Genomic DNA, 26125 nt, shown 5'->3' on the forward strand with positions numbered 1-26125 from the left:
AATGCTCCTATTTCCTTCAACTGAGCTGCATATAACATGGCTTCCAGCCCACAGTTCTGATCTTAGAGAAACTGCAAATCTTACCCTGAGCAAGAGAAACTTAGGAAAGATTACTGGCTCTGGAGTAAAAGGACTCAGGTTCCAATCCTACCTTCGTCCTTTATGCCTGTGTGACCTTGGTCAGATCACTTCCCTGGGCCTTAGTTTACACCTATGAAATGAGAGAATTGGACTGGACAGCTTCTGAGGTCCCTTTAAATCTGCGGTTTAAATCTATGTGCTATGGCAAATAATACAAGGCCTAAGCTAGCAATGTACTTAGAGGAGAAGGAGACAGGGTCAGGAAGACAGTGTCAAGTCTTGCCTCTGACACAGACCAGCTAGGTGACTCCAGGCAACTCATTTTATGTCTCAGCACTGGAAGCAACTCTCTAAGACTGTAAATTGCAGAGAAGGTGATGACCTCAACGGGAAGAGTTTCCTATCCCAATGAAAGGTCCAGTCTCTCTTCCCTATCCTTATTTGGGTATCCACTGAGCCACCTGCGAGAGAAGCTCCAGGGAGACTATCCTGAGAGGGCCCCTGGGGTTCCTTGGCCATCTCAGCTTCTGGTCTCTTCCCTGCTTCTTTTCATCATTCCCCCAACTGGAGTTATTCTAAAACTGTTCCTGATGACAGCTTGAGCTATCCTTCTAAAGTTCTGGTTAGAAGTGGAGCTACTGTGTGTGCTGGCCTCCCCTTGTGTGGCCGTCAGCTATGGTGGAGTCCAAAGCTTTAGGACAGGGAGGACTCGGGAATATCCCTAATAAGAGAGTGTGCAGAGCGGGGATGGAAGGAGAAGGAGAAGGGGAAATAAGCATTACTAACAGAGAGGGAGACAGAGTTCCCAGGAATAGCTGAAGCCATCTGCCATCTAAAAGAAAAAGACCATTTCAAACCTAGGACCTCTGACTCCAGGCCTAGCCTTCTGCCATCATGCTGAATCACTTAATCCTCCCTTCTTCCCTGTATTACAAACAAGGATTTGGAGCACCCATAGCTACGATTGGTGAGAGCCTGTGGCAAAGCTGATCTAAATTGAGGTTACAGGGGGGTCCCTTAAGCCCTGACTTAAACCTAATCACACACAAATACACACACACACACACACACACACACACACACAATCTTTCCTGGCACAAAGGTTAAACACTTCCTCCATAATTACTAAGGTCAAATCCTTATTGTACTCATATTTCAGTTTGTCCTCCCCAACTGCATGGCAATTCATGAAAATCATCTTAGGGTAAGAAGGGACTTTAGAGTTTATCTAGTCTTGGAAGACTGAGAACTAAAAATGACTTTAGTATAATCCCCTCATTTTACAATGAAGAAACTGAGGTTCTGAGAGAGAATGCATCTTGCCAAAGGTAAGAGGGCAAGCTAGCAGCAAAAACAGAACTCAGAAAGAGGTCACCTTATTCCCAGGCCAATGCTGCTTCCATGCATACACACAGCCACTCAATTATCCTTGTGGGGATTTGTGGATAGCTTGTGAGGCCATTAACCTTCACGGTTTTCAAGTTTTTCATATGGTGGTACAAGGATCAAGTAACCATTTCAGAGAAAACTGTAATTGATGTCACGAAATGCATTGTCTGTCTGTGAACTGTGGTTTTGTTTGGCCATAGCGAGGCCTTACCCCATTATCCTGAATCATCAGAATTGGCTGCTCATGAAAAGTGTCCTATTGTTCTTTATTGGTCACTCCTCTGCTTGTCAAGGACAACTCCCCAGTATGTAAAAGTGTGGAATAGATGGAAGAAGTGGAGAGTCAGCCTCAAGATAGAGATCAGAATCAGGGCGACCTCAAGAGGTATGTAGCTCTAGGAACTGATCTTTGTTATGGTGTTAGGAATGTCCTCCTTGGCCTTGAATGGCCCTGGTATAGTTGACTTGTTCTAGAAGAGAAAATTGGAGGAGAAACTTTGTAAAGGGTGTGGTAGTGGGGGAGAGGAGAGGAGAGGAAAAGAGAGAGATAGAGACAGAGACAGAGAGAGACAGAGAGAAAGAGAGAGAGAGAGGTCGGGGAGGAGAGGAAAGGAGAGAGAGAGACAGAGAAAGGTGGGGGGAGAAGAGAGGAGAGACAGACAGAGAGAGACAGAGAGATTGAGAGCAATAAGGAGCTACAGAATGCATGGATGCACTTAGTCTGGGTACATTCTGCTCCTACTTGAGAATTCTCATGGCTAAACAAAGTAAATGGTGCATAACTTACTCTGAATTGGACACAGTTTGTTTGAGTTTCTATTTTTAAAGGGTCTTCCAAGTTGCCTAAGGCTGAGGCTTTAATTTGCTCCGCCCCATTGCCAGACCAAACTCAGCTTTAATTTTTCATTTAAAATAATCTCAATTGGAAACACTTGAAAACCCCAAATCACTTTGTTTTAAAGTAAATAAATAAATGAATAAATAAGTTACAACAAAGCACAAGGTTAAACATTACTTATGTTACAGTTGCTGTTTCCTGCCTTCATCTAATAAGAACCTCCCAGGCCAGAGAAAGGAAAAAGATCTCTGAAAATGAAGAACAGTTAACACGAGAAGGCCTGGAATTTAAGAATATCTCAAAAGACCAAGCAAGTTTTTGCATCAATTGATGTGCTTGGTTCTTATGCCCCTGGTCTTTGCTAACTAAAACTTTCCAGCATCTTTTTTCTAAACCACCATTGTACATCAGAATGATGAATGTGTGAAGAAGCATTCCTTAAATGCTATGTGACAAGCATCACAGCACATGGGATGCCTCCTTTTAAAAGTCCAGCCCATTGGATCTCTTCATGAACCTCTTGATAGGCATTCATTCTCATTTGTGTTACATTGATATCCGTGTGTTGTTGTCATCTCTTCTTGCTACTTATAAGCTCCTTGAAATTTGGGACTGTCTTTTTTCATCTTTGTTTTCCCATTGTCTCACACAATGCACTGCACACAGTAGGACCTTAATAAATGCATGCTAAATGAAAGAATAACTCTACTTATCACAGTGCTTTAAGATTTATTTTGATATCATGTAGGCTCAGCCTTAGAAATACTACTAGATTATAAGCCATCTCACTAATCCTCATAACAATCCTGAACAGCAAATGGTATAGACATCATCATCCCCATTTTACAGATGAGGAACCTGAAGAACAAAGAGATTTCAGTGATTTTCCCAGGGTCACACAGCTAGATGAGTGTCTGAGACAGGACTCAAACAAAGTCCTTCCTGATTCCAAGACTGGCTCTCTGTCTACTACTGCACCATGCTGCCTTTTATGAATGAATGATTGAATGAAGCCACTCGGTATGCGTTAACTCTGACAGACAGGGAAAATATGACCAGCTTCCTAGGGTTTGAGAGAGCTAGTGTCATTCACCTTGCTTCCAGCACTGCAGTCATTCATTCATTCATTCAATAAACATTTAGTAAATGCCTGCTATGGACACGGTCCTCTTTTAGGCTCTGAGTGGGGTGGGGAGAGGGATGCAGAGATTAATAAAGAATGATCCCTGAATTCCAAGAAGTCACAGTTTAGAAGTGAGCTTATAATCTAGTAGTATTTCTAAGGCTGAGCCTTCATGATATCAAAATACCTTGCTAATACATTTGGTTCAAAACCAATTGTATGGTAGAGCAATCAAAAATTTTTGTTGAACTAAACTTTTCCCTTCTTTTTCTTCATTTTTTTGGTGAGGCAATTGGGGTTAAGTGACTTGCCTAGGGTCACACAGCTGGTATCAAGTGTCTGAGTCTGGATTTGAACTCAGGTCCTCCTGACTCCAGGGCCAGTGCTCTATCCATTGCACCACCTTGCTGCCCCAAACTTTTCCCTTCTTAATTGCTTGTTTTGGTGTCACAGAAAGAGCTTGTGCACCCATGTAGGACTACCACAAAATCACTGCCCCTTTGCCATAAGTGCCATACATAAACATGAACATCATAAAAACGTTTTTATTCTTCTCACACATCTGGGGATAGAAATATGCTGGGGGCAGGAAGAGACATGTGAAGCAAACAGAGAAAAGTAGAATTGTTTGTAAATTTTTGGCAGAGAAATAGTGAAGACTTTGACAAATATATCAAAGGATAATTAAATAAATTAGTTCAAGAAATACATAACAAAAAAAGAAAATAAATTGGGCAGAAACCACATACAACCAGCATGCTCTATTGGTGTCCTTGTAAAGTCCAGCAAAATCGAAGGAGGTCTCCAGCATGTTGGATATAATTCCCTGCGGAATAGCAGAAGGACATGATCAAGAATTGTTTAGAATGAGCTGTGCAGCTGGATAGGTTGTGGTTTGCCCCACTGGATGGAATGTCAACAAGGGGTCTTGAGAACCAAAGAACCATCGATTTAGAGTAGAATAGCATTATAGAGTTGATCCAATCTAATCCCCTTTACAGAGAAGGAAACTGAGGTTCAAAGGGGAAACATGACTTGTTTATCATCACACAAACAGTAATTAAGAGATCCAGGATTCAGACTTAAGCCTTCTGACTCCCAAGCTGGGTCACTGCCCTCTATATCAAACTTCCAATTCTACCAGAGCATAAAAGTGTTTTCCTTCCCCCAGCTTACCCCATGAAATCGTGCATATTTTATTTCTAGTGATGTGAAGGTACATAAATCATGGGATCCTTTTGCTACAAGTTTCTGAAATCCTGTGCATAGTGATGGGAATGATGAGTTAATTTGTGAGTTAGGTAGCCTCCTCTTCTTGGATAAGTAGCTGAGAAACTTTCCGTTTGAAGCAAAAACAAGGTGAAACATTAATTCCCCCTAATGTAGGATATGATTAGAGGAGTGTTTAAACACTTTCTTTCGTGCAAGAGCAGTTTGGGACGCTTAGGCCGGGGGTCTGTCACGAAGAGCTGGTGTTACCATTAGCATTTCTATAGAACAGGTAGATTTGTCCTCTCTGTGATGAAAAGCATTTGGCACAATTGTGTCTCTTCCTCAGAGTAATGGATGGCCATGTGGGAGCTTCTACTCAAGGTTTTCAGAGTTAGAAACTATTTTTTAAATGATTCACTGTGACTCCTAACTCTTCTAATCTAGATTCTGAAATTCATCTCTCTGATCAGGAATGTCTTGTTTTTCCATCTCTCCTTCTGCCTCACTCCCCTTTAAAACTATTATTTGTCCTTATAAGAGTTAAGTTCTTTGGGACCTGAGTTGATCCCTGTCTCTGAGCCCCATCTCCATTTCCTAAAGCTGTTCAATGGCCATCAGCTTGTGGCAAATCAATTCCGTGTTTTTCTTCTTTTTTTGTATTTATTTATTTTTAGTTTTCAACATTCACTTCCACAAGATTTTGAATTGCAAATTTTCTCCCCATCTTGTCCCTCCTCCCACCCCAAGATGGCATGCATTCTGAATACCCCTTCCCCTAATCTGCCCTCCCTTCTATCACCACCCCCCTTCTCTTATCCCCTTCCTCTTCTATTTTCCTGTAGGGCAGGATAGATTTCTATACCCCATTTCCTGTATATCTTATTTCCCAATTGCATGTGAAAACAATTTTTTTAACATTTGTTTTTAAAACTTTGGGTTCCAAATTTTCTCCCTTCTTCCCTCCCCACCCACCCTCATTGAGTAGGCAAGCAACTCGATACAGGTTATACATGTGTAGTCATGCAAAACACTTCCACAGTAGTCATGTTGTGAAAAACTAAATATATTTCCCTTAATCCTATCCCGCCCCCCATTTATCCTATTCTCTCTTTTGACCCTGTCCCTCCTTAGAAGTGTTTGCTTCTGTTTACCTCCTCCCCCAATCTGCCCTCCCCTCTATCATCCCCCTGCACTCTTGTCCCCTTCCCCCCCTATTTTCTTATAGGTTAAGATAGATTTCCATACCCAACTGAGCCAAATCCAATGAGAATTAAGATTCACTCATTCCCTCTCACCTTCCCCCACTTCCCCTCCACTGTAAAAGCCTTTTCTTGCCTGTCTTATGTGAGATAATTTACCCCATTCTACCTCTCCCTTTCTCCTTCTCCCAGTATAATCCTCTCTCACCCCTTAATTTTATTCTACAGATATCACCCCTTCATCTTCAACTCACTCTGTGCCTTCTCTCTATCTATCTATCTATATACATACATATAATTTTTTCCTTCCAACTACCCTAATACTGACAAAGGTCTCATGAGTTATAAATATCATTTTTCCATGCAGGAATGTAAACAGTTCAACCTTAATAAGTCCCTTATGATTTCTCTTTCCTGTTTACCGCTTCATGTTTCTCTTGAGTCTTGTATTTTAAAGTCAAATTTTCTATTCAGCTCTGCTCTTTTCATCAGGAATGCTTGAAAGTCCTCTATTTCACTGAATGACCATTTTTTTCCCTGAAGGATTATACTCAGTTTTGTTGGGTAGGTGATTCTTGGTTGTAATCCTATCTCCTTTGACCTCTGGAATATTATATTCCAAGCCCTCAGGTCCCTTAATGTAGAAGCTGCTAAATCTTGTGTTACCCTGATTGTGTTTCTACAATACTTGAATTGTTTCTTTCTGGCTGCTTGAAATATTTTCCCCTTGACCTGGGAACTCTGGAATTTGGCTACAATATTCCTAGGAGTTTTCCTTTGGGGATCTCTTTCAGGAGGTGATCAGTGGATTCTTTCCATTTCTATTTTACCCTCTGGTTCTAAAATATCAGGGCAGTTTTCCTTGATAATTTCTTCTTTTTTTAAGGCAATTGGAATTAAGTGACTTGCCCAGGGTCACACAGCTAATAACTGCCAAGTGTTTGGTCTGAGGCCGGATTTGAACTCAGGTCCTCCTGACTTCAGGGCCAGTGCTCTATCCACTATGCCACCTAGCTGCCCCAATAATTTCTTGAAAGATGATGTCTAGGCCCTTTTTTTGATCATGGCTTTCAGATAATCCAATAATTTTTATATTATCTCTCCTGGATCTACTTTCCAGGTCAGTTGTTTTTCCAATGAGATATTTCACACTATCTTTTATTTTTTCACTCTTTTAGTTTTGTTTTACACTGTCTTGATTTCTCATAAAGTCACTAGCTTCCAATTGCTCCATTCTAATTTTTAAGGAAGTATTTTCTTCAATGAGCTTTTGGACTTCCTTTTCCATTTAGCCAATTTTGCTTTTGGAGGCATTCTTTGACTCATTGGCCTTTTGGACCTCTTTTGCCATTTGGATTAGGCTTTTTTTTTTTTAGGCAATTGGGGTTAAGTGACTTGCCCAGGGTCACACAGCTAGTAAGTGTCAAGTGCTTGGTCTGAGGTCACATTTGAACTCAGGTCCTCCTGACTTTAGGGCTGGTGCTCTATCCACTGTGCCACCTAGCTGCCCCTGGGTTATTTGTTAAGGTGTTATTTTCTTCAGTATTTTATGGGGTCTCCTTTAGCAAGCTGGCGAACAGTTTTTCATGATTTTCTTGCATCACTCTCCTTTCTCTTCCCATTTTTTCCTCTACTTCTCTTACTTGCTTCTCAAAATCCTTTTTGAGCTCTTCCATGGCCTGGGACCAATTCATATTTTTCTTGGAGACTTTGGATGCAGGAGCTTTGGCTTTGTTGTCTTCTTCTGGTTATATGTTTTGATCTTCTTTGTCACCAAAGAAAGATTCTATAGTCTGACTTTTTTTGCAAGGTTTGCTCATGATCCCAACCAATTACTTGAGTTATAAACTCTTTGTTAAGGTAGGGGTCTGCTTTCAGCGTGGAGAATGTACTGTCCCAAGCTCTGGGGGTTTTGTGCAGCTGTTTTCAAAGATACTTCTATGGACCTGTAAATTTTCAGTTCTTCCAAGGTAGTATGATAAGGGGCGAGGTGTTTACTCCTTTCCTGGCCTGTGCTGTGGTCTATGAGTGACTACAAGCACTCTTTTTTTCCTTGGAACTGTGAAGAGGATTTACTCTTCACCACCACTACAAGCTTCATTATGCCAGTACTCCTCCTTGCCCCAGGACCACCACCCAGAACTATGACCCAGATCCAAGCATGGGCAAAGCAAGAGAATCCTGCACCAGCAAAAAGATCCCTGAAATCCTCCTCTGATCAGCCACCCAATTCTCCTTCAGTCTGGTCTGGAAGCTCCAGAAGCAGCCATCGCCCCGGGGCTGTGCTTGGGGACTGGGGCTGGAACTGAGCTTCTTTTTTTATTTAATTTTTAATTTTTTAATTTTGTTTTTGTTTTTGGCTAGGCAATTGGGATTAAGTGACTTTTCCAGGGTCACACAGATAGTGTCAAGTGTCAGGTCTGAGACTGGATTTGAACTCAGGTCCTCCTGACTCCAGAGCCAGTGCTCTATCCACTAAGCCACTTAGCTGCCCCTGGGACCGAGCTTCTCTCTCACCGAAGTCACAGACTTTTCCTACTGACCTTCTAAGTTGTCTTTGGCATTAGTGGGTTGAGAAATCAGGAAACCACCACAGCTGCCTGTGATTCAGTCCCCTGAGGGGCCTGCTCCAGGTTCGATGAGGTCTATTTTGCCTGCGTGCCCATGCCGAACTGCGTTCCTCTCCCTGCCTGACGTGATATACCTTTCTGATCAAACATCTAGTTTGTCTTGGTCTGGAAATTTGTTTTACTCTGTCTTTCTGTGGGTTCCGCTGCTTTAGAATTTATTTAGAGCCATTTTTTACAGGTATTTGGAAGGGCTTAGGGGAGAACTCAAGCAAGTCACTGCTTTTACTCCACCATATTGGCTCCGCCTCCTTCTTCTTTTTAATATATCTAAAATCTACCCATCTTTTCCACAATTACAGCAAAATACAACTTGGCCTCTTTGGCTGAATATTGGTAATGTTCCTGTAGTGAGTTGTCCTGACCTTTTACCCCAAGCCCTTCTCTTCCAGCAGGAGAGGATCTTTCATACTCTTCTCTTTCCCCAAAATCATTTATTATCATCTGATTCTTCTAAATTGGTGTCTCCTTTGGTCTCAGTGGTTCATATCTGAGAAGAATGTGTGTAACTGGAAAGAATGTGTTTTTCTGTCTCTGACTTCAGTGCTCATCATAGCACCTGGGGGCACCTCCAATTTGTAGGACTTGTCCTCCAGGGAACAGCTATTCCAGGTTCAAGGTACTTAGTGTTTCTGCACTCCTATAAAGCTCATGAGCCCCCACTGATATATTTACCATTCATAGTTAGACAAAGGACACAGTCGGTTAAAAGCAAAGGCATTGAATGAAATGGCATAGTAAAAAAAAATAGCAAACAAATCTTCCTTCATAAACCTAGTTGTGTGCTCTCCACAAGAGTAAGAGGCAGCTAGGTGACAGTGAACAGACTGAAGCAGAAATAGATTGGAGTCAGAAAGACCTGAGTTCAAATCCACTTATTAGCTGTGTGACTCCAGGCAAGTCACTTAACTTCCATCTGTCTCATTTTTCCTTCTTCATAAAATGGAGATAATAATAACATTTATGTCTAGGGCTGCTTTAAGAAAAAATGAGGTAATATTAGTAAAGTGTTTTGCAAACCTTGAAGTACTATATACATGTTAGCAATTACATGTGTGTGTGCATTGTATATAATTACCATTATTAACTTTATTGTTACAATAACTACACGTCTATGGAAAAAGTGGATACATATAGAGAACACAAGTGGAGAGGCACAAATATAAGGAATATGTATGGCCACGGCAAACGCATGGAGGAATACACAAGAAGGAAATGTGTTATCTTCTATCAACGTATTGTGCTGCCATTATTTACACAGGGCTCATAGTTCTTGCTCAAAGGGCCTGCTCCCCTCTGGTTTCTTAGTCTCTGCAGATGCCCCTTTGCCAGACACTGGCAGATACAGCTCCGCTGACACCTGAAGGTCCCTACTCAACGGGGTACTTTTGAGTGTTACTAGATGCCACTGGGTGGTGCAGGACTAGTTCCTGTGAATGTTGCTTGAATGGAGTCTCCATTAATTCCAGCTTCTGGCTCAGTTGAAGTACTTGGTTAGAAAGCTGTTGTACTTTTTTAGCCAAGTCTTTTAGGAAAAGCAGAAATTATTGCCCAAAGACCAGCAGAAACCTCTTCTGTTCTGTTTCCTAAGAGCTTGGGGGTTCTGTGACCTCATATATATGCCCCAGTTGTCTAGCTCTCTAAGAGAAAAACATAAGGCCAATGACCTTGGTCTAGGTCTTTTCTTTTTATTCCCCAATTTCTCTTGCCAGTACATGCCCCTTAGCTCCTTAGATCTAAAGCCTTACTCTGGCTTATGGTGACTCTCCAATATCCTCCGAGCCTCTGAAGGCTGGGCTATAAATCAGGTAATAGTTGTTTATCTAATAAGTCCTAAACATCTCTGAGGACTCAGCATTCTCCAGTTTTTAAAAACCCTAAGTCTTTCAGGTTTGCCCATGTAGACAGATGAGCATGTAGAGAAAAGGTATAAAGGCAAGTTGAACCCAGGGAGTAAGGTCATTCATTGCCTCTGATACCTGCTCAGCCACATTTTTGGTCCCTTTATCTGTAGCTGCCCCGATCAAATCTAAAAGGGGCTTTTACCCACATCCTTGACACCATCTTTGCCTCTGTCTTCTTTACCAGGTATATTTACTCCAAGTAACCAAAATGCTATCCTTTTTCTTCCTTCACTTATTGGTGTACCCAAAGGTTTCATCAAATGCCAATCCCCCAGATACTTGGATCAATCCAATGTTAGTCCATCTGCTCCATATTCTCTTTTGACCTTTCCTCTCTGAAATAACTTTTACAAATAGTCTGAAGTCAGAGCCCTTCCCTCCACAATGGTGGCAAGCACAGAAGAATGGCACAAAGATTTCTTGTGCACTTTCTGCACAAGTTGTCTACCTAACCTCTGTCAGCATAAAGACAGAATGGCCTTGGAATGCTGCCCTTTTTGGGTTTTTTTTTCAATTTTTATTTAAAGTTTTGAGTTATATCCTTCCCTTCCCCCTCCCTGAGACACTAAGCAATCATATATAGGTTATACATATGCAATTATGTAAAACATCTCCATATCAGTCATTTTTACAAGAAGACTCGAAGAAAAAAGTGAAAGAAAGTGAAAAATAGCACACTTCAGTCTGTACTCAAACAATATCAGTTCTTTCTCTGTAGGTGGATTGTTTGTTTCATCATTAGTCCTTTGGGATTGCCTTGGATCACTGTATTGCTGAGAATAGCTAAGTCATTCACAATTCTTCATCAGACAATGTTGATGTTACTGTGTACAATATTCTCCTGGTTCTGTTCACTTCACTGTGCATCAGTTCATATAAGTCTTTCCAGGTTTTTCTGAAATCATCTTGCTTGTTATTTCTTATAGCACAATAGTATTCCACTACATTCATATACCACAACTTGTTCAGCCATTCCCCAATTGATGGGCCCTCAATTTCCAATTCCTAGTTATCACAAAAAGAGCTGCTATAAATATTTTTATACAAATAGTCCTTTTGCCTTTTTAAGGAACCTGTGAGGCAAAACACATATCCCCAGAGGCTCTCCATTTGTCTCCTGCATTTTCCCACACTATTCTCTTGCCTCACTTCCATTACTTCAGTGGTATGTCCTGGCCAAGGCTGAAAGGTTTTGTCATCTTGTGGACCATAGCAGTCTACATTCAGTCCATTCTATTAGGACTGGCTCTTTGACTAATCATGGTTTTAAAATTACTGGTTATTGAGGAACATATCACTAGCCAATTGCTTGACCCACTAAATCAAGGATGATAAAATCATAGGTTTAAAGCTAGAAGGGATTTTAGGGGTCATTGAGTCCAACCAACTAATTTTATAGATAGTGAATTTAGAGGCTCAAAGACATTAAATGACTTATTCAAAATCACAGAGCTAATGAATATTTAAAGTTGGCTTCAAAACCCAAATTTTCTTGACTCCAAGTGCAGGACCCCATGCAGTATATTTATAAAGCTAATGCATCATGGGGCAGCTAGGTGGTGCAGTGAATAGAACTCTGGCCTTGGGGCCAGGAGGCCCTGAGTTCAAATCTAGCCTCAGACACGTAACACTTACTAGCTATGTAACCCTGGGAAAGTCACTTAACCCTGATTGCCCACCAAAAAAAAAAAAAAAGCTAATGCATCATGAGATTCCAAAGCTGCTGCTGCTCCTGCAGCATGGGCTGCCATAGACAATGATGTCCCCCCAGGTAGGTCTCCCATCTCATCTTCAGTCATCTTTTCTCTCACTAGGAATGCACTAAATTTTTTCATTATCTCCTAATTAGCAGAAGGAGGTTTAATAACTAGCTTCCAAACAGCCCTATTAACTTCTTTGAATATGCCACTGTTTCACTTTCCACAATGTGGCTATCAATTCACCTTCATCCCTGGGTAGAGAGTACCTGACATTTTCCCAAAATGTCCATACCTCCGTGTAATGTTTTTCTAACATCTTAACTATAACACCAACTAGGCACCCCACTAAACCAACAGTCCTCAAGGAGGGTCAAAGTTTTGCCACAGGGCACCAATTCTCCAAGAACAATACTCGGGGTAACTAAAAATAGTTATACACTGACAGTTTCCCAAGGTCACTTCAGCAATAAACAATTTCTCTGACAATTAATTCATTTTAGGTTATGGTTATTTCAAATTTCATCTGGTCTAGGGATTTCAATGGAAAATTTTTGATATCAGTCTTCAGTGGGTATTAGTTAATAGATTTAGTTTGACCCCAATATTCAAAATTACCTTACAAAAGATAAAAAGCACTATTCTGGATGAAGCCTCCTTAACTGTAGCACCCCAAACACATCTACTTTTGGCTACTCCTACAGTGCCAGGTCCGTGGCACTCAAGAGGTAATCCTTATATTTCAGTCTATAATTAATAATCATAGTTCTATCCCTGGTTCCCCTGGTCCTGATAAAATTTTGCTTTATCTTAGTGTCCAATCCTCCAGGCCCCTTCCTAGTTGTCTCCTTACCATGCCCCATCAGAGGTTGTCCCTCTGCTTTTCTCTACTCCTCAACAGTTGTCTTCTCCCTTTGGAAAGCAAATAAAGGCAGCGATTGCCTTGTTTGTTTTTGCTTGGATCCCCAGCACTTAGCACAGGGCCTGGAACATAATAAGTGCTTAAGGTTTTATTTCTCCAGCATGAGTTCCCTCTTCTACTAGATTTCCTCGTATAGAGCCAGAATAAATCACATGATGTCATTGTAAAGGAAAGGACATTTACTTTGAGTAAAATGCAAGGTGTGTGAGAAGGAGTTAAATCAAATAGTTAGTACTCTCTTGCCTTATTGTGCAAACCTACTCCCTCCCAATACACATCTCCTGAGGACAGCTTATCTAAATTCTTCCTCCACAACACAGTGGGGCAACATCTATCACACCACTCATGGCAGGGGGGTAAGTTAGTGTCCACAGCAGCAGCTTCTCAGCAGAGCACTGAAAGCTGAAGTCATCCACAGCAATGCTGAAACAGGAACTTGAGAGAACTTTAGAGTGGTGGTGCACAGCAAATGAGTGAACAGTATTGTTTCCCCATCAACTTCTTTTGGCTTCACTCTGCTATCCAGGTATGATTCTCCATCTCATCCCACTAGAAGATATCCATCTTCCTTAAAAATTGGGTGCACTGAAATCTGCTGAGCTTCACAAAGGCTTTTGAAGTGTAGTACCCCAAATGACCATTCACACCCCTGAAATTATTTAATCTCAATTGAAAACTCACAGTATCATAAGGGTGGAAACAAAGTGGCAGAATAAAGACACAGACTCACTGGAGCTTTCCCCAATTCCCCCCAAAACAGCTTTAAAATAATGCCTCAAAATGAATTCTAGAGTGGCAGAACTAACCAACGGATGGAGTGAAACAATTTTCCAGTCCAAGACAACTCAGAAGATTGGCAGGAAAAATCTGTCTTACTCACAGTGGAGTGCAGTCCAGCAAAGGTTATGGCTGGCAAGTGGTCAGAAGGCCTTAGGGGTAACTGAATTGGCAGTGAGGCTTCCAGAGCTGTCCAGACACAGATAGTAAAGGGGTTAGACAACTGGTCAGAAGGATATTAAAAGGGACTTTTTGCTGGTCCTGGGTGTAGAACCTTGTTGCATTGCTTGTATGTGGTTCCTGATCACAGTACCAAGGCTAGAAGAAGTACTAACACACTACAACCTGTAGTTGAAGTGAAGCAGGGACCGTGGTCACAGTTGCAGGGCAGAAAAGAATGCTTGTGGTCACTCACAGACCAGCACCTAGGCTAGGAGAACAGTGATCACACATCTCCTTGCACCATACCACCTTGGAAGAACTAAAAACTTAAAAGATTCCCAGAATTAGCTCTGAAAATAGCTGTGCAAAAAACCTAAAGCTTGGGACAGTACCTCCTCCACTCTGGGAGTAGAGCTTAACTTTAACATAAAGTTAAAAGTTAAGAAATTGGCTGGGAAAATAAGCAAACAACAAAAGAACATGGTGAAAAGGGAGGTCAAAAACACCAGCTTAGAAGAAGACAATGAAGGCAAAACAGTTACACCCAAAGCCTCAACAATAAATGTGCATTGGTCTCAGGCACACAAAAAAAGAATTCCTAGAAGAACTCTAAAAGAATTTTAAAAATCAAATACAAGACGTAGAGGGAAAAATTGAAAAAGAAATGAGAGTGCTGTGAGAAAATCATGAAAAATGAGTCAACAGCTTGGTAAAGAAGGCATAAAAAATATTGAAGAAAATAACACCCTAAAAAAATAGAAGAGACCAAATTTAAAAAGGCACAAAAATTCACTGAAGAAAGGAACTCTTTAAAAAGTAGAATTGACCAAATGGAAAAAGAGGTTTTTTTTAAAAAAAAGCTCACTGAAGAAAACAATTCCTTATAAATTAGAATTAGGCAAGTGGAAGCTAATGACTCCATGAGACATCAAGAAACAATAAATCAAAGTCAAAAGATGAAAAAGTAGACAAAATGTGAAATATCTCATTGGAAAAACAATGACATGGAAAATAGATCAAGGAGAAATAAATTAAGAATTATTGGACTACCTGAAATCCATGATCGAAAAAGAGCCTAGACATCATATTTCAAGAAATTATCATGGAAGACTACCCTGAAATCTTAGATTCAGAGGGCAGAACAGAAATTGAAAGAATCCACCAATTACTTCCTGAAAGAGAACCCAAAATGAAAACTCCCAGGAATATTATAGCCAAATTGCAGAGCTTCCAGGTCAAGGAGAAAATATTGCAAGCAGCCAGAAAGAACCAGTTCAAACGTCATGGAGCCACAGGATAACACAAGATTTAACAGCTTCTGCATTAAAGAATCAGAGAGCTTTAAATATGATATTCCAGAAGGCAAAGGAGCTAAGATTACAACCAAGAATAACCTACCTAGAAAAACTGATTATAATCCTTCAGGGGAAAAATGGATATTTGATGAAATTGAAGACTTCCAAGCATTCCTGAAAAAAAAGACCAGAGCTGAATAGATGATGTGACATTCAAAAAGAAGACTCAAGAGAAGCATAAAAAGGTAAATGTGAAAGAAAAATCATAAAGGACTTGATATGGTGAAACTGTTTATATTCTTATATAGGAAGATGAAATTTGTAACTCCTAAGAGCTTTATCATTATTAGGGCAATTAGAAGGAGTCTACATAGACAGAAGGCATGGGTGTGAGTCAATTCTGTTGGGATGATCTCATAAAAATATAGGGGGTGAGAAAGAGGGATGCACTGGGAGAAGAGGGAAGGGAGAGGTAGAATGGGCCAATTATCTCACATAAAAGAGGTACAAGTCTGGTTCAATATTAGGAAAACTATCAGCATAATTGACCATATCAATAACAAAACCAGAGGTGGGGAACCTGCAGCCTCGAGGCCAGACCTCTTCTAGGTCTTTGGCAGTGGCCTTTTGACTGAATCCAAGTTTTACAAAACAAATCCTTTTAATAAGGGAATTTGTTCTGCGAAGTTTGGATTTAGTCAAAGGGCCACACTTGAGGACCTGCAGGTGAGGACCTGGAGGGCCACATGTGGCTTAGAGGTCACAGGTTCCCCACCCCTGAAATCCTATGAGTATCTCAATAGATGCAGAAAAGGCTTTTGATAAAATACAACACCTACTTCTATTAAAAACACTAGGCAGGATAGGAATAAATGGAGCTTTCCTTAAAATGATAAGCAGTATTTATCTAAAACCATAAGTAAGTATTATCTGTAATGGGGATAAGCTAGATAAAATCAGGGGTGAAGGAAGGATGCCAATTATCACTACTGTTATTCAATATTGTTCTAGAAATGCTAGCTATACCAATAAGACAAGAAAAAGAAATTGAAGTAATTAGAAAAGGCAATAAGGAAACAAAACTATCGCTCTTAGCTGATGATATGATGGCATCTTTGGAGAATTCTAGCAAATCAACTGAAGAACTAGAGGAAATAAGTATCAACTTTAACAAATTTGCAGAAAATAAAGTAATCCCACTTAAATCATCAGCATTTCTATGTCTTACCCAAAAAAGTCCAGTAGCAAGAGATAGAAAGAGAAATTCCATTTAAAAAACAGTAGGCAACATAAAATCCTTGGGAGTCTACCTGCCAAGACAAACCAAAGAACTGTATGAACACAACTATAAAATATTTTTCACACAAATAAAGTCAGATCTAAACCATTAGAAAACTATTAATTGCTCATGGGTAGGCAGAGCCAAGATAATGAAGACAATTCTACCCAAATTAATTTATTTACTCAGTGTAATACCAATCAAACTGCCAAAAATATTTCATATAATAACAGAATTCATCTGGAAGAACAAAAGGTCAAGAATATAAAGGGAATCAATGAAAAAAAAATGTGAAGGAAGGTGGCTTAGCCGTATTAAGGTCTCAAACGATTTTATAAAGTGGTAATCATCAAAATAATCTGGTACTGGCTACGAAATAGAGTGGTAGATCAGTGGAACAAATTAAGTACATCATGTAACATAATAAATGAGCATAGTAATCTAATGTTTGCTTGATAAATCCAAAGATCTAAGCTTTTGGGAAAAGAACTTATTATTTGACAAAAACTGCTAGGCAAACTAGAAAGCAGTTTGGCAGAAACAGTATAGCCATCTCACATTATATACATTATATACTAAGACAAGGTCAAAATGAGTACATGATTTAGCTATACAAGGTGATATGATAAGCAAATTTGGGGAATATGGAATAATTTATTTGTCAGATCTATGAATAAGGGAAGAATTTATGGCCAAAGAAGAGCTAGAGAGCATTATGACAGGTAAAATGAATAATTTTGATTACATTAAATTAAAAGGTTTTTGCACAAACAAAACCAATGCAGCCAAGATTAGAAGGAAAGTGGAAAACTGGGGAAAATTTTTTTACAACATAATAAATAAAGGCCTCATTCTCAAATATATAGAGAACTGAGTCAAATTGATAATAATACAAGCCATTCCACAATTGACAAATGGTCAAAGGATATGAATAGGCAGCTTTCAGATGAGACAATCAAAACTATCTGTAGTCTTATGAAAAAATTCTCTAACTCAGTATTGATTAGGGAAATGCAAATTAAAACAACTCTGAGGTACCACCTCACACCTATCAGATGGGCTAGTGTGACCAAAAAGGAAAATGACAAATGCTGGGCTTTGGGAAAATTGGGACACTCGCTAAATTGGTTGCAAAAAAAAAAATTGGTGGAGTTGCGAACTGATCTAACCATTCTGGAGACCAATTTGAAACTATTTCCAAAGGGCTATAAAACTGTGCATAACCTTTGACCTAGGAATGCCACTACCATATCTGTATCCCAAAAAGATACAAAAAAAAAAAGCAAAAAGGACCTTTATGTACAAAAATATTTATAACAGTTCTTTTTTGTGGTGGCAAAGAATTGGAAATTGAGGGAATGCCCATCTATTGGGGAATGGCTGAACAAGTTGTGATATATGATTGTGATGGAATACTATCGTGCTATAAGAAATGACAAGCAGGATGTTTTCAGAAAAACCTGGAAAGACTTACATGAACTGATACATCGTGAAGTGAACGGACTTGTTTTTGTTGGTCCTTCATTCTCAAAAAGGACTGATGATATAAAGAGGGGGAATGTCTTGACTTGAGTCTGAATTGGATATGAGTTGTCAGCAAAGCTGTCAGCCTCACTCTCCTCCAGAGTCATCAAAGTCATCAAAATCCAACGGCAAGATGACTAGTGATGGCCCAAAGTAATATTGTACAATCAACTGTGAATGACTTAGCTATTCTGATCAATACAAGGATCCAAGACAATTTGGAAGGACTTGTAATAAAAAATGCTGTCTACCTCCAGGGAAAGAATTCATGGAGACTCAGTGCAGATTGAAGCATATTTTTTTGCTTTTTTTAAACTTTTCTTGGGTTTTGTTGGGTTTTTCTTTCACCAATGTGGAGGTGTGTTTTGCATGACTGCATACATATAGCCTATACCTAGTTACTTGCCTTCTCAGGAGAGGGAGAAGTGGGGAGTGAGGGAGAATTTGGAACTCAGGCTTTTGCAAAATGAATGTTGAAGATTGTTTTTGCATGTAATTGGAAAAATATTTTTTAAAGAAAGAAAACTCACAGCATCCTTTAATTCTTTGTTGACTGATTCTATTGCACTCCTTACAAGTACTGGTTCCAAATCTTCTCTCTTCAGGTTTCCCACATAAGCCCTGCCCCTCTCCCTCTTAGCAAGTGATGTTGCCTCCTACTTTACTGAGAAAATAGAGATCCTCCATCAGGAGCACCTTCTATTCTCCTATTTCTAAATTGCAAAATCATTTCATGACATCTCCTATTCTATCCTCCTTTGCTCCAGTTTTTGGTAAAGTGGCTCTTCTTGCTAGGACCAACCTCCTCTACTTGTGCCTTTGGTTCCATTCCTTCATATCTCCTCTAGTTCCTACAGTTTCAATTTTCATCCCAATGCAGATAACTCCCAAATATCCATATCTAGCCTCCATCTCTCTCTCCTGTGTTTGAGTTCCACATTACCAGCAGCCTGCTAGATATCTCCACCTGAATCTCAAACTCAAAGAACTCATCATCTTTGCAATTTTGGATGAGCACATCCTTAGCCTTTCAGTCACCAAGATTCCCAAGATTGGACTCATTCTTGACTCTTTGCTTTCCCTGACTCCCCAAGTATAATCAGCAGTGAAGTCTTGTCAATCCTGCCTCTTCAATATTCCTTGCATATATCCCTTTTCTTTATTCACATGGTTACTACACTAATTCAGATTTTCATCATCTATAGCCTGGACTACTTATTGCAATAGCCTCTTAAATGGTCTTCCTGCTTCCGGTCTCTCACCTCTCCACTCTGTACTCCACACAGATGGCAAAATTGTCTTCCTAAAGTCACATGTGACTGTGATACTGCCCTGCTCAAGATGCTCCTATAACTCCCTATTGCCCCTAGGATAAAATACTAACTACTCAGTCTGGCATTTAAAGCACTTCCTGGTCAGGCTCCAGTCAGCCTTCCCAGACTTTCACATTACTCCACTTTTCATGTATTCTACATTGCAGCAAAAATGGCTTACATAGAGGTCCATCTTCTGACTCCATGGGACTTGGAACAGGCTGGATCTCATATACCTAGAATGTGCTCCACCCTTGGTACCTTCTCTCAGAATCTTTAGTTTCTCCAAAGCTCAGCTTTTCTGTCACCTCCTACAGGAAGTTTTTCCTCATTTCCCTAGGTTTTTAGGGTTTTCTCCCTCTCCAAATTATCTTATATTTAATTATGGGAAAGGGAAAGGGAACAAGCATTTAATAAGTGCCAGGCACTGTGCTAAGCACTTTACAAATATTATGATTCTTACAATAATCCTGGGAGGTGGGTGCTATTATTATCCTGATTTGACAGTTAAGGAAACTCAGATAGACAGAGGTTAAGTGCCTTGCTGGAGGTCACATAGCCAGTAAGTATCTGAGGCTGGATTTGAACTAATATCTTAAGTACTCTATCCCCTTGTATAATTGATCTCCTTAAGGACAGCATTGTTTTTGTTTTGTTTTGTTTTTTTCATTTTGTCCTCCTATCTCCAGCACCTAGCACATAGTGCCTTACTGCCAGGGGTGAGCTGGGGCCAGCTGTTCCAGGACAGCAGATGGTTAAATTTTCAGAGTGAACATTTGCACCTTAGAAATTTGCAAATGCTACAAATCAGAGCTTGTTTTATCTAGACATAAGAAAATACTGGAGAAAATTTTAATAATGCATATTAAACTTAAAAATGTGTCATGCTGTGCATTTTTCCCTCAAAGAGCTGGGGATTAACCATTTACCAGCAAACTCATACAATCCTGAGGGCTTAATATTTGTTGAATTGAATTAAATTAAACATCTCAAGCCAACCTCATGATCTTGTCCCTTAAACCCAGCTGCAACCTGTGGCCTAGTACCCCAAGCTCTGAGATCACACAGACCAGGATCAGTCATAGTTGGGAGGGATATGTGTGATTTTGCCAAGCCTTTGTTGCTGACTCTCCATGATGGCTGGGCCTACACATCTAGGCTCAGGATCCAAGAAATCTTTCTACTCCACCACTGCCTTCAGCTGCTGCCATCTTTCAGCCTAAGAGGCTCTGACACTGCTCCTCTTTGACTGACCTCTCTGGCACTGAGGTCGAGGGCATGGTTGGTCCCTAGGAGAAATGCATGAATATCCAGGCAACTTTATTCACACTTTCATCTCAGATACCAAAGTCCATTATCAGATGTCTGATATCTGAAGTGCTCACATTTCTTGGGATCTCTCTGGAAAAGGGCTGCTATGGGTTTGCCAATTCTCTTTTATAGGCCAGCCACAAAGGGGAGCACCAACCCTCAACTGACAATAGACAAAGACAACAATCATCTTGAATCACTCCTTCTCCATGAGGTTTTAATGGCTATGTCCCAGGATGGGTCCTCCCCACCCTGTTCCCTCAAGGGGAATACCTGTGCCATTCATGTATCAAAATACCAAACAAAGGCTCTTCTTGTAAGCTCATCAGTTTCACGGGGGAACTCCTCTACATGCCCATATTTGTTAACGGCACCACTACCAATCTCCTGGCTTTGTTACCCCAATCATCTTTGACTCTTCCTTCTTCCTCTCCCCAAATATTGAATCAGTTTCCAGTCCTGTCCATTCTACCTCTGTAATATCTCTTACACCAGCCTCTCCTCTTCACTCCCACTCCTACCTTTCTGGTGTAAGCCTTTCAAATGGTCTTTCTGCCTACCTTCAGTCATCTAATTGTTCTAAGTCATGCAGCAGATAAAGCATTGGGCTTGAAAACAAAAACACCTGACTCCAAATCCAGTCTCCCCTACCTCCCAGTGTTATTGTGAGGATCAAATGAAATAATATTTGTAAAGCACTTAGCTTAGTGTATGGTACACAGTAGGCATTTAATAAATGCTTGTTTCCTTCCTTCCTTCTCTCATCCATCTTCTGTATCTCCTCTTTAGTCCAAACTACTTGCTGCCTGAGTAATCTTCCTAATGTCTTAATATAATCTTGTTTCTCCTCCACACCGAAATTTTCGATTGTTCCCTACTGCCTGTAAATAAAGTATCATCTCCTGGTTTGGACATTGAAGCCCTTGATAATCTGGTTTCATCCAACCTGTCAAGCCTTGTACTATTCTCCTTCATCTATTCTTTGATATGAAATGGAATAGTTTCATTCCATAGTCCTGCTCATTTTATTCACAGCGCTTATAACATAGTGCCTGGCACACAGTAAGTGTTTAATAAATGCTTATTGACTGACTTCTCTCTTCCATCTTTGTACCTTTGCTCAAGTCATCCATATATATGGAATGAACTTCCCACATCCCACATCTCTCTCTTGAAATTCCTGCCTTCAAGGCTGCCTCTTCCACAAAACTTCCACTGGCCTTCCCTACCAGATGAAAGTAATGCTTCCCTCACCTGTTTTCTCTCAGGCATTTTACCTGAACCTCTTCTTTGCACTTAGCTTCCTCTCCCTTGTATAGTAGTTATTTCAATCAATTAATCAGTATTTTTTGTGTGCCTACTGTGTGCCAGGCACTGTGTAAGGCCCTGGAAATACAAAGTGCTTTGGACATAGCAGACATTTAATAAATGGTTATCCGGCATACCATCTCTGCATTTGCCAGGTCTGATGTACTCTTAGATTCTTAAGCTTTAAGTACTACAAGTGCTGGGGATGCTTTGCTGATCCCCACTAACTGTTAGTGCTCTCTCTTTCCTCAAATTATCTTGCATTTGCTTATCTGCTAAATGTCACATTCCTCTCCCCATTCATAAAATGTAAGCTCAAGGGCAGGGGCTTGTATCCACAGATGCCTAGCCCTTAAAAAATGCTTGTTGAATGGAATCAAATTTGTTCAATTTAATTAATTTCTTTAATTGATTTAAAGGTGTATTTGACTGGCTTTAAATTTTTTTGCAATTCCTAAATTTTACTAATTATTAAAAAGATATTTATTGCTCCAGGAAGTAAAAAAAAAAAAAAGGCAATCTTGATCTTGGCCTGAAAATGTTCATTCTCTCTCCATAGCATCTACAATTAAATTGCAAGTGACTTGGAATTTTGTATTTTCAGGAGGGGAAAATCTTGAAGGAAAAGTCTATTGATGAATACATAGGCATTTTTTCCCATTAGCATTAGTTTGTGTATCTATATTAATAAGGAAAAAAATCAGAGTATGGCTGAGCTCATGGTGAGCTGATGTTTTATTAAAAAAATTGGCTTTTAACATTGACTTTTCTTGGAGATAGAGAAATTTCTGATAACATTTTATTAAATGGTTAACAAACCAAAGTGAAATGCCTTCACTGGTCTATAAGGTATCTTAAGTTTCAATCAAGTTCATACAAAGAGCTGGTCAGGTATGTTTTTTATATCTTTCATATAATTAATATGGTTTAATTTGTCTGGAGGGGAAGGTTCAGAACTTCACAGGTGGCCCTCTGTGGAACTGATGAGAGCTGAGAGGTTGGGACCCCTCAAAAACCAAAGTACAAAATGGGTCGTCTGGAATGAATTCAAAAACTCAAGCAATCTTTAAGTCAAGCTGCAAAAAGTTTATTGTTACGCTTTTCAGTAGGCAAGGATTCTTAAGGAACCTGCAATCTTAAAAGAGCATAGCTAAAGTTTATATAGTATAAAATATGATAAGACATGTGTCAAATATGCTAACTAGGTGATTCAGGGAGGGATTAGGGAGTGGTTAAGGAGTGGTCAGTTCTTAAAAGAACGTGCACTTCTTGTACCTACTGCGCAGGCATTTTACCCAGAGTTCACTGGGAAAAGCCCACAAGGGGGGCCACATGGAGGTATGGTTTTAGGCCTGCTACGTAACTAAGTTAAATAGAGTTCAGGGTAACTGAGAGTTGTCCAGTCTGCTACCAATCAATGTCTTGTTTGACAAGATAGATGTAGGGAGTACACATATGTCTTAAGTCTAGAATACAGTTAATGAGGAGTCCAGGATATAGATAATGAGGTAGGGCTGTAGTATAGATAGTTCAGTGGGTAAGAATGTCTTTATGACCCAGTGCAAAGCCAGTTCAAACTAATAATTCCTTCAGGTGCTGTTTGTTACTGCACCAGGGAAAGAGATAAGGGTCTTGCTGGGGCCCACTCATGAGTAATTGCTAGGCACAGTGTCCTTGGGCTAGGGAGAAACTGTCAGGGATAGCGTTTCTGAGGCTAGGGAGAAATTGGGGTCCAAGCACAAGCACCCAAATACAGGCACCCAAGCACCCCATCAGAACCACTTACTTTGAGATTTATGTAGGAAATCAGAAAAGTTTTGACCTTCGGTGGCAGCCTGGTCCAAGGACTTCGCAGGGGAGGCTTTTTGTCTGTTTTTGTTAAGGCCTCCACATATGCTGGTAAAGCTTTTTCACGATATCATTCAAGTTTGTTCACCAAAACTAGGCCTGGTTCATCTAGATTCATGGAAATGAGTAGACTTTTTGAAACTAAGTAGAATTGCCCCAGGTAACTCTAGAGAGGAGCTGCATCAGCAGTTTAGTTCTGAGCTGAAATGTTCATTGGTTGATTATAGGCTCGGAGTCTCAGTGTTGGAAGGGACCACAGCTGTCATCTAATCCAACCCCCTCATCTTACAGGTAGATAAAGTGAAGCCCAGAGAGGGTTAAGCATTTACCTAGGCTCACACAGATATGAACCCCAGTTCTCTGACTAAATCCAGTGCTCTACCTTTGCAACCATACAATGAATTGGAACTTAACAGAAGAGCTGTTGGGGATAAACTTGAGCAAAAGTAGATTTCTTTTAAGCCCCCTGAATTATGGAGAGAGTAGCTAACTACTTTGTTCAATGCTGTTTTTGGAGACCAATCTTGTGAGCCTGCTCTCCTAATAGGGAAGCAAGGAAATTCTAGCTGGAATACTTGATTTCTTTTTCTGCCACTTATCTAATCTTATAGGTATGGTTTGCTATGCCCATCTCTGCAGTGACTCAATTCTGCAGACCCATCCAGCTTCATAGGATCCTACATTTCAAGCTGGAAGCTTGAAGGGACCATTTAGTCCAACCCCATCATTTTTCAGATGAAGAAGCAGGCTCAGACAGGTTAAGTGACTTGCTTGAGGTTATACAGGTAATGAGTAACAGAGGATGTATTTGAACCCAGGTCATCTGCCTCCAAATCCAGTTCCCTTTTGATGTGAAAATCTGTAAATTGGGGGCCCATCAGGACAGTTATTTACAATAACTCCAGCAAACTGGGGATATTTTTTCCTACTGAATTATTCAAATTTAAATAGTTAAATTCTTAAATAGTTAAACTATTCTACACTGCTTACAGAGACCAGTCTTGCTGGTCTCCTCTCTTGACCGGAGTTAAGTCAACTCTCCAGGCGAAAAAGAATCAAGTTTTTTCAGACACTAGTCTTGCTTATCTGATGGGAACTTCTTGCCCTCCCCCCAAATCTCTTTCGGGGTCCCAGTTCTGCAGAGCTATCCACCTGCACAGGATTATACATCTAGAGCTAAAAGGGCCCTCAGAGGTCTGTTAGTCTCATCCCTTCATTTCATAAAGAAGAAAAGTGAGGCCAAGAGAGGTCAAGTGACTTGCCCGAGGTCACTCCGGTAAGTAGCAGAGATGCGATTCGAACCCAGGTTTCCTGACGCCAAATTCAGCACTCTATCCACTTTATGGAATTCCCTCGTTCACCTTCTTTCTTTCCAAACCTTTCTCCTAGGAAAACCTTGGGGCGCCCTCCTTCCCAAGAAAGCACCTGAGCCGACCCAGCTGACAGAATGAGAGCATCATACCCCCTCAAGGAACTTCAAGAGGTCATCTGGTCCAGCCCCTGCCTCCAGGCAGGTCTACACCTAAATTGTCCTAGACAGAGCTTTCGGCTCGCCAGTCCCCCTTTGCTCCGAGCGCCCCAGCAGCCGGGTAAAGTTTTGTGCTGACTCTGGAGCCGCATTCGCGGCGCGCCCGCGCTCGCTCGCAGCCGGTGAGCTCATAAGGGAATCATTAGTGCCCGCGGAGCAGAGGAGTGAGCGCAGCCAGCGAGCAGAGGCCTTAAGGCCTGTGGCAATTAATCATCTCCCCCCGCCGGCGCCAGCTGTCTCAGATGCAGGCATCCTCCCGGGGGCCCTTTAATTGTCCCGGGGGGGTGCAGGTGGGCGAGGGGCCTCCTGAGCTACCTACCGGCCGCTGCCTCCCCGCTCGCATTTTTATTTTATTTTTACAGTATTCAAATATCTCTCACTTATTTCCCCGAGTCGGTTATTGGTATAAAGGTTGAAGCTCAGGCAAGCTTAACTGTTATGCGGAATGACCTTTACTTTTAATATTAATATATTATTGTAAAGTCTATACGAATCATGAATGCAATTTTGGTATTCATATCAAATGCCATGCACTGAACCTCTTGCAACTTTTTTCCCCCTAGTCTTCCAGCAGGCTGCAAACTGGGTGAATTAATATGCGTCATCTGCCTTTCCCCTTTATTTACTTAGAGAGGCTGGCCAAGCAACTTTATCAAGAGTAACATTATCAAGGGCTTTCCTGAGAGCTTCTTTATCATATTCACACCCGTGTCTGCTCAACACTTGTCAGTGTCAATCAAATCGCAATAATACGCAGATGATTTGCTCATTTGGGTTAATAAAATCTC

General features: G+C 40.6%; 1 long non-coding RNA gene across 3 annotated transcripts in view; it reads right to left on the minus strand.

Annotated features, from left to right (window-relative positions):
* Positions 1 to 3962: 3962 nt before the first annotated feature.
* Positions 3963 to 26125, minus strand: part of LOC110207493 (uncharacterized) — a 69944-nt gene continuing 47781 nt past the window's right edge. For 2 of the 3 annotated variants that reach the window (XR_013484746.1, XR_013484750.1), the window contains exons 4-6: positions 16455 to 16536; positions 15330 to 15400; positions 9448 to 13958 (exon numbers count right to left, since the gene is read on the minus strand). This is a non-coding gene — a long non-coding RNA (uncharacterized LOC110207493). Of the gene's footprint in view, positions 4258 to 9447; positions 13959 to 15329; positions 15401 to 16454; positions 16537 to 26125 lie in introns of those variants that run through there. The other variant, XR_013484752.1, reaches the window with a different exon arrangement.

The sequence above is a fragment of the Phascolarctos cinereus genome, unplaced genomic scaffold (assembly GCF_003287225.1).
Source record: "Phascolarctos cinereus isolate Bilbo 61053 unplaced genomic scaffold, phaCin_HiC Scaffold_2;HRSCAF=192, whole genome shotgun sequence".
NCBI classification, from domain to species: domain Eukaryota; kingdom Metazoa; phylum Chordata; class Mammalia; order Diprotodontia; family Phascolarctidae; genus Phascolarctos; species Phascolarctos cinereus.